At 37.0% G+C, this 17,412-nt stretch overlaps 1 long non-coding RNA gene across 1 annotated transcript; it reads left to right on the forward strand.

Annotated features, from left to right (window-relative positions):
- Positions 1 to 733: 733 nt before the first annotated feature.
- Positions 734 to 2,905, forward strand: LOC132129398 (uncharacterized). The gene is made up of 3 exons (XR_009428509.1): positions 734 to 857; positions 2,344 to 2,371; positions 2,546 to 2,905. It is a non-coding gene; the product is annotated as an uncharacterized LOC132129398 (long non-coding RNA).
- Positions 2,906 to 17,412: the final 14,507 nt, after the last annotated feature.

The following is a 17,412-nucleotide window of genomic DNA, read 5'->3' on the forward strand; positions in this document are numbered from 1 at the left end:
AGGAGCATGATGTTACTAGCAGGTGTGTAAATAATGCTGATGTCACTAGAAGGTGAGGAGGAGCATGATGTTACTAGCAAGTGTGTAGATGATGCTGATGTCACTAGAAGGTGAGCAGGAGCATGATGTTACTAGCAGGTGTGTAGATGATGCTGATGTCACTAGAAGGTGAGGAGGAGCATGATGTTACTAGAAGGTGAGGAGGAGCATGATGTTACTAGCAGGTGTGTAAATAATGCTGATGTCACTAGAAGGTGAGGAGGAGCATGATGTTACTAGCAGGTGTGTAGATGATGCTGATGTCACAAGAAGGTAAGGAGGAGCATGATGTCACTAGAAGGTGAGGAGGCACATGATGTTACTAGCAGGTGTGTGGATGATGCTGATGTCACTAGAAGGTGAGGAGGAGCATGATGTTACTAGCAGGTGTGTAGATGATGCTGATGTCACTAGAAAGTGAGAAGGAGCATGATGTTACTAGCAGGTGTGTAGATGATGCTGATGTCACTAGAAGGTGAGGAGGAGCATGATGTCACTAGAAGGTGAGGAGGAGCATGATGTTACTAGCAGGTGTGTAGATGATGCTGATTTCACTAGAAGGTGAGGAGGAGCATGGCGTTACCAGAAGGTGAGGAGCATGATGTTACTAGCAGATGTGTAGATGATGCTGATGTCACTAGAAGGTGAGAAGGAGCATGATGTTACTAGCAGGTGTGTAGATGATGCTGATGTCACTAGAAGGTGAGAAGGAACATGTTGTCACTAGCAGGTGTGTAGATGATGCTGATGTCACTAGAAGGTGAGGAGGAGCATGATGTTATTAGCAGGTGTGTAGATGATGCTGATGTCACTTGAAAGTGAGGAGGAGCATGACGTTACTGACGTTATTTAGACGTTATTTGTAATGCATGATGCTGATGTCACTAGAACGTGAGAAGTCACTGCCGTGTTTAAAACTGGTCTAGGTCTCTGTGCTATTCCGCTGCAGGGAGCTTGTATGGGTCGATATTTTGGATATATTCTTTGGCTAAAGAAATAAACAAAACTTATAAGCGAATAAATAAATATTATATATTATTGTATATAATATTTATTATAACGTACAATTTTAAATCGTGACAGTGGCCTCAATTTATTAACAATGTTTCAAAAAAATACGGTTTAACAACACATTTTGTATGCTGGTGAGATGAAACAATTACAAACGCCCAACAAAGGTTTGAACAAGCCCGAGAGTCTACTGATGTTCGATTCAGAGCTTTAGAGAGGCTTCTTGTCTTGATTCACAACACTTTTGAATCGGAGAATCCGTACTTGAAGTGGTAAAGTACCGCGAGAGCGTTTCAAAAGTATACGGAGCCGTCAGCAGTCTCACAATACTTTAATGTCATATCGATCGGCGAAGATGCTTCAAGTTCAACTAGTCTGTTTTTGGAATCGATTTTTCCCGATCCTTCCTGTCTACAACAGCACAAGGAGGCAGTGCGAGGTAGATGAAAAAGTATGTAGCATTTTTGAAAATTATATTTGTTCATGTAAATTTTTGTTTAGTTTGTGTTTTCTATCTTTGTTCCTTTTTTAATCAAAGATGAATCGGCCCAAAAGAAAGGTATTGAAACCATCGAAGTACAGGACTGTGGATGAAAACCCCACTGAAGCCACGTGTGGGAGCATCATGACCACCACTGTGTCGGCCAAAGATGATAACTTATTTAATTCTAAGATCGGGGAGTACCTTTCACAACTGCAGCATCACCATCATCTTTTCCAATTACATTTTTTTTAAACACATATTCTAATCTAGTTACCTGCAATGGCTAACTTTTTGCCCCCTTCTGTTCCTTTATGCAACCTATAGATATTTATTTATAACCTATATTTATTTCCATTAAGTTTACGATGCAATGCATGCACACTTAGGGAAGTCGTGGCCTAATGGTTAGAGAGTCGGACTCCCAATCGAAAGGTTGTGAGTTCGAGTCCTGGGCCAGCAGGAATTGTGGGTGGGGGGAGAGCATGTACAGTTCTCTCTCCACCTTCAATACCACGACTTAGGTGCCCTTGAGCAAGGCATCGAACCCCCAACTGCTCCCCGGGCGCCGCAGCATAAATGGCTGCCCACTGCTCCGGGTGTGTGTTCACAGTGCGTCCGTGCGTGCGTGTGTGTGTGTGTTCACTGCTCTGTGTGTGTGCGCACTTCGGATGGGTTAAATGCAGAGCACAAATTCTGAGTATGGGTCACCATACTTGGCTGAATGTCACTTCACTTTCACACAACTTTATAATTATGCATATATTAGTCTGCCATTTATTTGTAATGCATGATGCTGATGTCACTAGAAGGTGAGCAGGAGCATGATGTCACTAGCAGGTGTGTAGAATATGTTGATATCACTAGAAGGTGAGGAGGAGCATAATGTTACTAGCAGGTGTGTAGATGATGCTGATGTCACTAGAAGTTGAGGAGGAGCATGATGTCACTAGAAGGTGAGGAGGAACATGTTGTCAATAGCAGGTGTGTAGATGATGCTAATGTCACTAGAAGGTGAGGAGGAGCATGATGTTATTAGCAGGTGTGTAGATGATGCTGATGTCACTAGAAGGTGAGGAGGAGCATGATGTTACTAGCAGGTGTGTAGATGATGCTGATGTCAATAGAAGGTGAGGAGGAGCATGGTGTTACTAGCAGGTGTGTAGATGATGCTGATGTCAATAGAAGGTGAGGAGGAGCATGGTGTTACTAGCAGGTGTGTAAATAATGCTGATGTCACTAGAAGGTGAGGAGGAGCATGATGTTTCTAGCATGTGTGTAGATGATTCTGATGTCACTAGAAGGTGAGGAGGAGCATGATGTTACTAGCAGGTGTGTAGATGATGCTGATGTCACTAGAAGGTGAGGAGGAGCATGATGTCTAGTTTGTTTAGTTTGTGTATTCTATCTTCGTTCCTTTTTTTAATCAAAGATGAATCGGCCCAAAAGAAAGGTATTGAAACCATCGAAGTACAGGACTGTGGATGAAAACCCCACTGAAGCCACGTGTGGGAGCAGCATGACCACCACTGTGTCGGCCAAAGATGATAAATCATTTAATTGAAAAAACAGGGAGTACCTTTCACAACTGCAGCATCACCAGTTTTTTTTCCAATTACATTTTTTTAACACATATTCTAATCTAGTTACCTGCAATGGCTAACTTTTTGCCCCCTTCTGTACCTTTATGCAACCTATAGATATTTATTTATAACCTATATTTATTTCCATTAAGTCTACGATGCAATGCATGCACGCACAACTTTATTGCACGCCATTTATTTATAATGCAAATGGATTGTTGACAAATTAGTATAAGAAATATGCTCCAGTGTAATTTGCTGAATTGTGTTTGGACATAATAAGTGCGTTCAATCAAAATGTACACTACCAGTGAAGATTATTCATTGAATTGCATGTTTTGAAAAAATAGAAAAAGTGGGTCACATTTTATATTAGGTGGCCTTAACTACAATTTACTTACATCAAAGTAAGTGCTTGAAGTACTTGTGTTCATATTGTATTGCAAACTACTTTTTATGTTATTGACATGGGATATGGGTAAGGTTAGGGAAAGGTTTTGTGGTATGGGTAAGTTTAAGGGTGGGTTAAGGTGTAAAGGATGGGTCAACAGTGTAATTATAAATGTTAAGTACAGAAATTAATTAAAGATGTAATTACATATAGGTATTTGTAAAAATATAAGTACAATGTAAGATTTTCCTTGAACAGTCATTTTCATTAAAAGAACCCAACACCGCATTCCACAGTTCAGAACGGTTCCCCATCGGACCATCAGTATATCATAAAACACAGTCATGGTGCCAAGATGGCTAAAGTAGATGTCACCCCCCTTTCCCTTCTCATTCCTGTCTAATCTCATACCAGCGACGCCAGGACAGCAGGAAAAGATTTCTCTTTGTTCCCCAAACTTAAGACCACATGGCTAAGAAATCCTGTGGTGACCCCAAGGCATAAATCCCCAGCTTTATCAGAAAACGAAGGGTTCTAAGGCATTCCTTTGGCCCAGGATCACGAATAACCAATAGACTGAAATTTAACCCACTTGTGGTTTAATACAAACAACGGTCTCAAAATTGCTTCCAATAAGATGAATTGATTACAAGTATTTACCTCACACATTTCTTAAGTATCATGTATGTTCTATATAACCTGTGGAATTATTTCTGTGTGTTTAACTTTCATTACAGCGTATTCGTAGGGTTTTCTACCTCAGTTATAGGAACTAATCACCAGAAGTTGCCTCATACATGTGTATTCTCTTTATTATGCATGCTTTATTTTACTCAAGTAATTTTGTGTGTTAAACACTTATCATGGCTAAATCCTTATTCTAAATCCTACTTCCACCTCAACTATGGGAAAAAAATATGTATTTTGGTACCTACTTGATGGGTAAATTATTTCTAGAATTTTTATATAAAGTAGATGTGTGTAGGATGCACCATATTGAAACTATTAAGTTTGCTTATTAAAGCGTTTAAACTAAACTCTCAGATGTTTGGACACACGCGATCACGTGGACATTACGCTAATTGCATGCAAGAACCGGAGAATGTGGCGTAGGCCCCGCCCAAGACAATATCTGATTGGCTGTCGCACTAAGAAGGACGGGTCAGATGGACACGCTTATAACCCAATGAAAAGCTTTTTGCCTTTCTGCCCTGCTTGCAGTGACTTGTGCTCTTGCCTGTTTAGTGCTGACCTTTCCATCGTCCAGGGTGCACGCTTCAAACCACCAAGAGCTCACTCAAAACTCATCAACTCTTCTGTAAGATACTTTGCTAAACTTCGTCCAAGGAAACCCTCTGAGTCGCTCCAGACTTAGAGCAAACTCCGTTGCATAGCAACCCGCAATCCGGGAAGTCTCGCGAACGAAGCGTCACCCGGCAAAGCCACCCAACCACTCACCATCGAGTGCTGTCCCTCAGAACGCGTCATCGACCGACTGCCAGCCAATCAGCGCCAGACATTCCGTCTCCAGCAACATAATATCATACATAATATCTCCTAATTCTGGCTGAAACTGGTGCAAATCCTATTAAGAAAACGAACTAAGATTAAAGTGCTAGTAGATTGATTCTCTCAGGTTGCGGTCAAGAAATAGTATCTAACGTTAGACACTTGGGACTCCATTCACCTTCCGTTAATAACATCACTTTTCTCTCTAACTGTTTGAATGAATGTTTGTGTGTTTTCGTTAGTTAAGTTTGTGTGTATAGTTCAAAAAAGCCTTGTTTGATTTTACATACCAGTGTCTTGTGCTTTGTGCTTACAAGTTACTGCCTTAAACAGTAGATTCTGTTACCTTGCTCATAATCAGTTATCATAATTTTATGATATTATTACCGTAGGCCACGGGATAATATTTTGTCCAGAATTGATCAAATACCCTAATCTCAATTTATCGGTGGACGAATAGTTGATAAAGTGTTAAATATCAATTCTGAATAATTTGCATACTAATTCAGTTCTTATTTACTGTAATTCAATCCCCTTTGAGTTATATTGATCTTAATTCCCTTATTAATCTTACAACAATGTAAAAACGTGTATGTACACAATAAGTGCGTTGTACCAAATGATTAATTTAAATGTAAGTTCATAGTAGTTAAGCCCACCTAATTTAAAGTGGGACCGGAAAGTGGTCAAATTATAAATCCATGAGTAAAGCTGCTAAATAAATGAAACCCCTAACTTTTTTTTTCTTTCTTTCTTTAAAGCTTAGATTGCCGCTCTTAAAACAGAGATCACCTTGCTTAAAGATGAGTGTGATTTTTTGAATAAAGGGATTGAAAAGATGAAGTCTGCTGTCCCATCTGCAATGTCACAAATCCATATTCCTGCAGATCCACGTCCCTCAGGTTGGTTTCATGCTTCTTTGTTATCAGTTGCTGTCTGAACATTGCTTTGCAATAAACTAAATAAAGGGATAGTTTACTCACAATTGAGTTGTATATGCTAATGATCTTAGTGATCACTGCGTCGTAGCCATAGTCAGAGATACCAAATTACCCAAGCATAAACCACGTATTATTACTAGACGATGTACACGACACTTTAATGAACAAGCCTTTCTTTTTGATGTAGCACGCTATGATTGGGACAGGATTTTTCTTATTCCCGATGTTGAGTCTGCCTGGAAATACTTTTTATGATGGTTCTTATCAATCATCAACAGGCATGCACCTTTTAAAAGATTCCGTGTTAAAGGTAGGGATAATCCCTGGTTTTCTGAAGCCCTTTCTGTTCAAATTCGTGAGCGGGATGTTGCTTGGGCAAAAGCTAGACAATCTGATGTTGGCTCCGATTGGATCCGTTTTAGGCAGCTCCGGAATAAATGCACGGTCGCTATTAGAAAATCAAAGGCTGATTATTGAAAATACTACTATTAACTCAAATAATCCCAAGAAATTTTGGCAGAATATAAAACTGATATCAGGTAGTAAAAACAAGTCTAGCTTTCCCTCATGTATAAAAATGGATTCCACTAGCATATCAGATAAAGAACATATGCTCAATTGCTTTAATAAGCATTTTATTGCCTCTGGGTTTCTATTTGAATCACTAAATTTTTCAGGCTCTGATCCTGATTTTATTAATGCAGAAAGTCATCTAGAAAAGGAAGAGTTTAGATTTAAACAAATTAAGAGCACTGGCATTTATAAAGCACTCTGTTTGCTTGACAAACAAATCCTCAGGTCCTGATTGTATGGAGCCTGTGTATTTGAAACTAGCAGCAGATTATATAATATATCCGCTTTAACTTATATTTTTAATCTTTCTTTAAATACTGGTGTTATTCCAGAAATTTGGAAATCAGCATTTGTTGTTCCTTTATTAAAAGGGGGGGATCCCACTATAATGAATAATTACAGACCAATCTCAAAGCTCTGCATTTTATCAAAGATATTAGAAAGCCTTATTAGTGAACAGTTGACATGCTATTTGAATGCAAACAGAGTGTTGTCTATCAATCAATCTGGGTTCCGCAAAAAACACAGTACTACAACGGCTATTTTGAAAGTTTTAAATGATATTGTAGGGTCAATGGATAATGGTGAATTTTGTGCCTCGCTTTTTATTGATTTATCAAAGGCTTTCGATACAGTGGATCATGGAATATTGCTGCACAGATTGAAGGTTGTTGGTTTATCAAGTCACGTTATTCCTTGATTTAAAAACTATCTGAGTGGAAGAACCCAGTGTGTTCAAGCCGAAGGTAAACAATCTGATTCATTAGAGATTTCCAAAGGTGTTCCCCAAGGATCGGTGCTGGGGCCCCTTTTATTCACCATTTATATAAATAGCCTTGATTATGACATTCAGGATGCTAACTTTCATTTTTATGCCGATGATTCTGTCATGTATAGCAGCGCTTCCTCTGGACAGCAAGCCTTGTCTAAGCTTCAGTCAGCCTTTAATATTATTCAGTTAAGGCTTCACAGTTTAAAACTTGTTCTGAATACTGATAAAACCAAGTATATGTTATTTTCCAAATCAAAAAAACTTGAAAATAATTTAGTATCTCTTATGACATTTCAAGGTGCAGTGATTGAATTAGTAAAAGAGTACAAATATCTAGGCATCATAGTTGATGATGCCATATCTTTTAGCTCTCATATCACTCAACTGAAGAATAAACTGAAAATCAAGCTTGGGTTTTATTTCAGGAACAAGTTTTGCTTCTCTTTTAATGTAAAAAAGAAATTAGTCTCTGCTACTTTTCTCCCTGTCCTTGATTACGGTGATGTTGTATATCAGTTTGCACCTTCTTATCTTCTTTCTTCCTTAGATGCCGTTTATCATGGTGCTCTAAGGTTTATATCAAATTGTAAATCTTCAACTCATCATTGCACCTTGTACCACAGAGTAGGTTGGCCTTCTCTGTCTACCAGAAGAAAAATGCACTGGTACTTAATTATTTACAAAGCCATCTTGGGGTTGTTTGCCTACTTATCTTTGTTGTTTTATGCAACAGAAAATTATCAAGAATTATTTTCTTCATTCGCATAACTTTTATACTCTTTCTGTTCCTTTTACTCGAACTGAGCTAGGTAAGAAGTCTTTTATGTATGCAGCGCCGTTTGATCTAAATTAAAATTAGAAAATCTGCTGACTCTAGACCATTTCAAATCAGTTATCCAGCAAATGGAAGTTGATCTAACTATATGCAACTGCTTTTAAGTGTTTTTAATCGGTTTGTGTGATTTTTATCTGTGATGTAATTGATTGTACTGCTGCACATTTTGGCCAGGACACTCCTGTGAAAGAGATTTTTAATCTCAGAGAGCTTTTTCTGGTTAAATAAAGGTTAAATAAAAAAAATAAATAAATAAAAACAATTGACATTGAACCTATGATTTATTCACAATCAAATTAGGGCTTGCATAGACTAGTCGAGTAGTCGAGTGATGGACTACTTCAACCACTAGTTAGGATTACAATATTGCGTGTAGCTGTTACTTTCTATAACCTTATCTATGTTGCATGTAAAATTAAAATATGTAAATAGGGGTGTGCCTGAAGCCGAATACCTTATTCGGAATGGCACGGATAATGGCTTCAAAAATGAATAAAAGACAAGGAATAATTCGAGAAGGGTATTCCTGCACAACCGGAGGCTGCAGTTTCAGGACCGCAGTTCTGGTACCGCAGCTTTAGGACCCTAGTTTTTTTGTAACAGCGCCACCTACCGTACTTGATCAACACTAATTAAAGATGGACGACGTGGACCGCAATCAGACGGTGAGTACCGATATTTAATTAAGTTTTATTTTATAATGTTTCAACGGTGCGAAGTTTACATAGTTAGAACTGCTGACTATGAATTAATAATTAATTACCACCAAATTAAGAATTTGTGAGCTAGTTCTATTAATTACTACGACGTTAATTTGTGGCCATGATTTCATAAATCCTTGTTGAGTTTTAATGATGAAGTACTATAAGTGAACCTAGCCTGCACATTAATTAAACTTATCAGATGACAAGAGCATGGTTGATGTAAGGTATGTAAGATTTACCTGCATCTTAATGTATTGGTGTGAATACTGGCTTAATAGTCGTTGTTTTACCATATTTATGTATAAAATATCTTTCATATTTAAACTGCACTGACTGCCTAGTTGCAGTATGTGTTAGCCTGTTGTTTTGGCATTGTTTTGCAATGATGAATGAGGCGTTTGGCAGTGTTAATAGCTTGTTACAATTTGGCCTAATCTGCAGGTCTACTCCACACATACAGTCCATTGATATCATGTGTTAGTTTCTGTCATGTTCTGCATGGCCAATATGAAGTGATTTTATGGATTTGGTTAGGCTCATTGTAGAACAGATGATTAAAAAAGGCACTAGGGATATTTTCATGATCTCAAAATATTCCAACAAGTAGGCTCTCTCTTTTTCAAGATAAGACATATAACAATCCCTGCCCGAATTGAAGAATATATATATATATATATAATATTCCAGTTGAATATGTTAAACAAATGTTTCTTATTTATCTCTCTCTGTCTCTCGCTCTCTCTTTCTCTAGAGTTGAAGCCTACAGCCATTCTATCCATGCAGCAACTGATGGAAAAGGGGTTCGCTTAGATGTTCGATGTTGTCGCAAAAATAACATATATACAGTACAGACCAAAAGTTTGGAAACATTACTATTTTTAATGTTTTTGAAAGAAGTTTCTTCTGCTCATCAAGCCTGCATTTATTTGATCAAAAATACAGAAATCATTCTAATATTCTGATTTATTATGAGTGTTGAAACAGTTCTGCTGTCTAATATATTTGATGAATAAAAGGTTAAAAAGAACTGCATTTATTTAAAAAAATAAATAAATAAATTCTAATAATAAATTCTAATAATATATATTCTAATAATATATTTTCTTTACTATCACTTTTTATCAATTTAAAACATCCTTGCTGAATAAAAGTATTGATTTTATTTAAAAAGAAGAAAGAAAAAAAAATTACTGACCAGTAGTGTATATTGTTATTACAAAATATTTATATTTTAAAAACATAGCTTCTTTTTTTTATTTTTTTTTTACTTTTTATTCATCAAAGTATCCTAAAAAAGTATCACATGTTCTGAAAAAATATTAAGCAGCAGAACTGTTTCCAACTTTGATAATGAATCATCATATTAGAATGATTTCTAAAGGATCATGTGATAATGATCCTAAAAATTCAGCTTTGCATCACAGAAATAAATGATAATTTAAAGTATAATAAATTTAAAAACAATTATTTTAATAATATATCACAATATTACATTTTTTTTTTCTGTATTTTTGATCAAATAAATGCAGGCTTGATGAGCAGAAGAAACTTCTTTCAAAAACATTAAAAATAGTAATGTTTCCAAACTTTTGGTCTGTACTGTATATATATATATATATATATATATATATAAATAAACATTCTTGAATCATTCTTGTGTCTTGTCTTGCCTCTCAACAACTTTTAAAATATCAGCTGTAATTTAGTGACTCCATACGCTGATTCCAACTTTAACTTACCTGATAATGAGCTAATTCACCTTAAGGAGGTTAATCAATATACTGTATAATTCAAGAGACTAAGACTTTTAAGGTTCTTCATTTTTTACAATTGTTTTACATCAATTTTACAAAATTGATATTTCATTTATATTTTGTGTAAATTCATGTTTAAATTTAAAATTGTGACTCAAAGCACACTTAGTAATTAACCTCTGCTGCAGCCATCGCCATATCGTCCAGTACGGTAGGTGGCGCTGTCACGAAAAACTAGGGTCCTAGAACTGCGGTCCTAGATCTGCTGTCCTGTTTTGAAACATTTTAATTCATAAAAATAAATCTTGAGAACATGAACTAGATGACGTCATGTGCTAATTAGCATATTTATGATAAATTCTCAATAAAACAGTTTTTATTACTATATTTTAATGTTTCTGTTGTCAGACAATGGAATGAATATTATAATGACTGAAACGTGGTCCATTAAGACTATATATCCAGCTCTCAAACATAAATCTGCACTAATAATATCAAATACACATACGATAAAGTCAGTGGTTGTGCTGTGACTGATGTTGACTATACTTGCTTGTAAAATAGAGTTAGAAGCAACAGAATATCTTTTTTTTTTACTGAAAGTGCTGCTGCTCTCTGCGCTCGCTGAACACAGCAGAAGCAGAGAGAGAGGGTCGCGCTGGGAAAGAGAGACCTCACGCTCGTGCGGCAGCACCAGAGAGTCTCAGAGACTAAACAATGATTGCCCAAAAAGCAGACATGGGGACTTGTGACTTGGACTCGAGTCGCTATTTTTATGACTTGTGACTTGACAAAAAATAAAATACTTGAGACTTGACTCGGACTTGGAAGTTAAAGACTCGGGACTTGACTTGACTTGAGACAGGATGACTTGAATGACTTGAGTGTTAATCACATTATGTTTTCTGTTTGAATATAAAATATATAAATTATTTTTAAAAAATAAAATTGATTACTCAGCTGGAGCGCAGGCTGAGAATCGCGTTGTCATGTCATGACATCATCAGTCATGCCCTCTCTACCTTACGCAGACCACGCCCACTTAGATCAGATATCACATCACATCAAAGTCTCAGCTTGAGGGGTACTGAGGGTCATCGCTTTTGTCGTCAATAATTCGCGCCTAAAAACGCGTGGAAATCGCTAGTCGCGCCGCTTTCTCATTGTTTCCAAAGCGCTCGGGCAGTTGCGCCCCTGAGGCGTCGAGCGTGTCGCACCGCGTGCGAGTCGCGACCGCGTTGCTTCCATTATGAGCGTGCATACCGGTGGCGCATACATGGTGGGATAGGCCACATCGTGCTCGGCTTGCAGACAAGAATCTCGAATCTTATATTTTGCAAGTGCAATACCTTGTAATAGAGGTAATGACTTTAATGACTCTGAGAGAGAGAGATTGTGTGTGTGTGTGTGTGTGTGTGAGAGAGAGAGAGAGAGAGAGAGTGAGTGAGTGAGTGAGAGAGAGAAACACACTCGTGCTTCACCTGATGAAGGAAAGCCAAACTGAGTCTGACTCCAATCACAACCCCAACATTCACAAACTAATCGACAAAAATCTGAAGTATAATTATGATGAAAAATTTAAAAAATGAATTTGAGCTCCAAACCAAACTCCAGTGTTATTCGGCCCTAAACAGAACCACAAAACTGGCAAATTACTTATCACTCAAGCAATTAAAAGAAAGACAAATCCTTTCAAAATATCGACTCAGTGATCATGATTTGGAAATAGAGATTGGTAGACATAAAAGTTCCTGGCTACCGAGAGAAGAGAGACTGTGCAAACACTGAGCTGAATCAAACAGAGGATGAGAAACACTTCCTTCTTGTCTGTCCCAAATACAGCACTACAAGAGAAACATTCTTCCCACAGTTTGAAGCTTTGAATCCTTCATTCTTGTCTCTAAATGACTCGGAGAAACTACTCTATATACTTGGAGAGAATGAGACGGCAGTCACAATAGCTGCTAAATATTTATACACCATACACACCATACGAAAGGGATAATTTATTGTATTCAACTGTTTTATTTTATATTCTTAATTCTATATAATTACTATTATTAATATTAGAAATATTATCTGCTGTTGCTATTTTTATTGTATTTTATTGTAATCATATTTTATTCTGTATCTAAATGCTAAATTTGGCAATACTGTAACTCAAATGTCTTGCTAATAAAGCAACTTGAACTTGAACTTGAGAGAGAGAGAGAGAGAGAGAGAGAGGAGAAATGTAAGAAAGTTTAATGTTGTATGTAAACTGTGTTTGAGGGGAAGTTGTGGCCTAATGGTTAGAGAGTCGGACTTGCAATCGAAGGGTTGTGAGTTCGAGTCTCGGGCCGGCAGGAATTGTGGGTGGGGGGAGTGCATGTACAGTTCTCTCTCCACCTTCAATACCATGACTTAGGTGCCCTTGAGCAAGGCATCGAACCCCCAACTGCTCCCTGGGCGCCGCAGCATAAATGGCTGCCCACTGCTCCGGGTGTGTGTTCACAGTGTGTGTGTGTGTTCACTGCTCTGTGTGTGTGCACTTTGGATGGGTTAAATGCAGAGCATGAATTCTGAGTATGGGTCACCATACTTGGCTGAATGTCATGTCATGTCACGTCACAATTTTGTTTGATTCCATGATGTATTTAACTGAACATGAGTATTTACAATGCAAATCCAAATTATTTTAATTTACTGTTACTTATATCTTGTCTTTTAACTTTATTAAGATCAAATTCTGCAGGTAAAATTACAATAATAAGGTGACTTGACTTGACTTACTACAGGACTTGACTTGACTTGACTTGACATAACTTGTGACTTGACTTGACTTGCCCAAGAAAAAAATACTTGGGACTTACTTGAGACTTGAAGGTTAAGACTTGAGACTTGCACATGTGTGACTTGGTCCCATCTCTGCCAAAAAGTCACTAGATTTGTCGCTAGTCGCTTTTTTGGAAAAAATAAATACATAAATAAATAAAAGTCGCTAAATCTAGCGACAAAGACGCCAAGTTAGCAACTCCACTGCCCAGAGGACCGGCTTCAACCGTCTCGCAAGTGTTGATAGGCTATTACTCGTGAGGTGTAACCAATCATAAATTTATCTAAATTTAAATTTATCCTCACCGGGGATAAAAATAATTAAGCAGAGGCAGGGATACATTGACCAAAAAGGGGGAAATCCCACGCATCCCCTCCGGCAAATCGCACCTTGCGGACCTCTAAAGTCACGAGTGTGAAGTGAATCAATGTAAACTTTATAAATGAAAAGAGCGCAAATCAAACGCAGCATTGCTGTTGTCTCTCCGTGCATCTCTCAGAAATCAGAGCTTGGCAAGAATAATATCACCTATAATAATACATCATACACGTTCTATTGTATATATTTAAAAGGCAATGCTTTAAACCTTAGGCTACAATATGATACGAATGAATGGATTAAGCACAGCGCGCTCACCAATCAAACAGCAGCCGCGTTGCGATTCTCTCAAAAACCGGTATTAGCAGGCTAATAATCAACTTAGATATGGATACATTTTCTACTTGTCCTACATGTTTGCATCTTTATCTTTTGCTGGTTTGCGTGGCACACGCACATTTGTTTAGTGAAGTTCACAAACATTAAGACTAGCTTAAAGAGTTAATGTAATGAAAATGTGCGCATTGCATTGATTCAGTCGTGTTCAAATGATCACTAATCGTTTTTTTTTAAATCTCTCTGCTTGCATGATAAATATTATTTTAGAAATAAATTATTATTTTAGTTTAACACTGCATACTTGTTCAGTGATAACTATGAAAAAAAGATAACAGTCTTATCAAGTACTGTACGACATTGTATCTGAATGCAGATCCGAAACATTTTGTGATTGTTACAGACACAAATACAATTACTGGCTGTTACGTGAAAATTTAAATATGTAATGTCATAATAGTTTTGACAATTTATATATGTAGTTGTTGCATAAGGCTATTTATTAATAAGCATTTATTGATAAAACAATTTTTATTTTAATTTACAGTAGCATGAACTACAAGTAGTCGAGTAACTCGAGTATTTTTTAGATAAAAAATCAACTAGTAGAAATCGGTAGTCGTGCAACCCCTAATATATATATATATATATATATATATATATATATATATATATATATAAATATATATATATATATATATATATATATATATATATATATAAATATATATATATATATATATATATATATATATATGTATATATTAGTGCTGTCAACGTTAACGCGTTAACGCATGCGATTAATTTTTGTCTGGTTTAACGTGTCAAAATATTTAACGCAGCATCCGTATTTTCTGCCATCCGTTGGCTAGCTTTACATTATATGATCACGCTCTTATTCATTTAAATGCTTTTTTAAACATTTCAAGCGCAGCAAGACAAAAGAGAATGCGCTGTCTGTGAATGCCCTTATGTGACACATACACACGTACACACACACACACACACACACACACACAATGCATAGACAGGGCGCCAGAATCCAGTTCTCTTAAGCGCTTGAACTAACAATAAACATCCCAAAGTGCCAGTTTTGTCGATTATCCTCATAAGAGCAATCTTAAATGATTTATATAAAGTCTAAAATGAACAAAAAGAGTTGTGAGAGAATGAGGCGAGATCCATAGACAGTATACAAACGGTGAGATCCGCGTGTCTGTCTGCTCTTAAAGGGACAGCAGCCAATAAAGCTTCCTGTCAGTAAAGTTAAAGAACAAAGGGAACAGAGAAAATGACTCGCTGCTCTTGACTAAATAAATTTTGTAGCTTTAATAAGGATTAACTATTTAATTTATAGTTTATGCAGTGCAGACTGCATATAACTTTGATAACTTTATTAAATTTCTGTATGTTTCCTAACTGTTAAGACAGGAAGGGCAGGAGTAAACATGACATTTATTATGGGTTTATGTTAGCATTGTTTTAAGTTTACTTAAATTAAAAACTGTTATATTTTTGAAGCCTAATAATAAATGTAAAAAAAAAAAAAAAAAAATCAGTAGCTGTATTAATATCAGTAATACTGGCCTTCATTCATAAAAAGATGTCATTTAAACAAGTATTTAAATTTAACTGTGAAATTATTACATTAAAAAATATATTAAAAACGTACAAAAACATTTCTTTTTTTATTGCGATTAATTGCGATTAATCACAGAAAAAATGTGTGATTAATCTAGTTAAAGTTTTTAATCGATTGACAGCACTAATATATATATATATATATATATATATATATATATATATATATATATATATACAGTGCTCTCCATGAGTATTGGAACAGTACAAACAAATTGCTTTCCCTGCTGTGGAGTCAAGGCATTTGCAAATATGATTAAAAGATGAATAAGGGACAAAACTACAGAATGTCCAAATAAAAAGCCAAATTAAAAAAGGACAGCACTTTTGGACAGCACTTTTAGAGTTAATTCCACTATGAAATGTGAGCACCAGTATTGGAACAATTGAATTTAAGGCAGATATTAAAATATTAAAAGCTAATATTTAGTTGCAGATCCCTTGCATGCATTCAGAGGCATGAGTCTGCAACCCATACACATCACCAGACTCTTGGTCTACACTCACCTAAAGGATTATTAGGAACACCTGTTCAATTTCTCAGTAATGCAATTATCTAATCAACCAATCACATGGCAGTTGCTTCAGTACATTTAGGGGTGTGGTCCTGGTCAAGACAATCTCCTGAACTCCAAACTGAATGTCAGAATGGGAAAGAAAGGTGATTTAAGCAATTTTGAGCGTGGCATGGTTGCTGGTGCCAGACGGGTCGGTCTGAGTATTTCACAATCTGCTCAGTTACTGGGATTTTCACGCACAACCATTTCTAGGGTTTACAAAGAATGGTGTGAAAATCCAGTATGCGGCAGTCCTGTGGGCGAAAATGCCTTGTTGATGCTAGAGGTCAGAGGAGAATGGGCCGACTGATTCAAGCTGATAGAAGAGCAAATTTGACTGAAATAACCACTCGTTACAACCGAGGTATGCAGCAAAGCATTTGTGAAGCCACAACATGCACAACCTTGAGGCGGATGGGCTACTACAGCAGAAGACCCCACCGGGTACCACTCACCTACACTACAAATAGGAAAAAGAGGCTACAATTTGCATGAGCTCACCAAAATTGGACAGTTGATGAAAAATGTTGCCTGGTCTGATGAGTCTCGATTTCTGTTGAGACATTCAGACGAGTCAGAATTTGGCGTAAACAGAATGAGAACATGGATCCATCATGCCTTGTTACCACTGTGCAGGCTGGTGGTGGTGATATAATGGTGTGGGGGATGTTTTCTTGTCACTTTAGGCCCCTTAGTGCCAATTGGGCTTCGTTTAAATGCCATGGCCTACCTGAGCATTGTATGGGATCCTTTTCCTATTTGGCACCTAAACTCTGGAAAAACCTACGTAACATTGTTCGGGAGGCAGACACACTCTTGCAGTTTAAATCTAGATTAAAGACCCATCTCTTTAACCTGTCTTACACATAACATACTAATATGCTTTTAATATCCAAATCCGTTAAAGGATTTTTAGAATGCATTAATTAGGTAAACCCGAACCGGGAATGCTTCCCATAACACCCGATGTACTTGCTACATCATTAGAAGAATGGCATCTACGCTAATATTAGTCTGTTTCTCTTTTATTCCGAGGTCACCGTAGCCACCAGATGCAGTCTGTATCCAGATCAGAGGGTCACTGCAGTCACCCGGATCCAGTACGTATCCAGGCCAGATGGTGGATCAGCACCTAGAAAGGACCTCTACATC

Source organism: Carassius carassius, chromosome 4 (genome assembly GCF_963082965.1).
Source record: "Carassius carassius chromosome 4, fCarCar2.1, whole genome shotgun sequence".
NCBI lineage: Eukaryota > Metazoa > Chordata > Actinopteri > Cypriniformes > Cyprinidae > Carassius > Carassius carassius.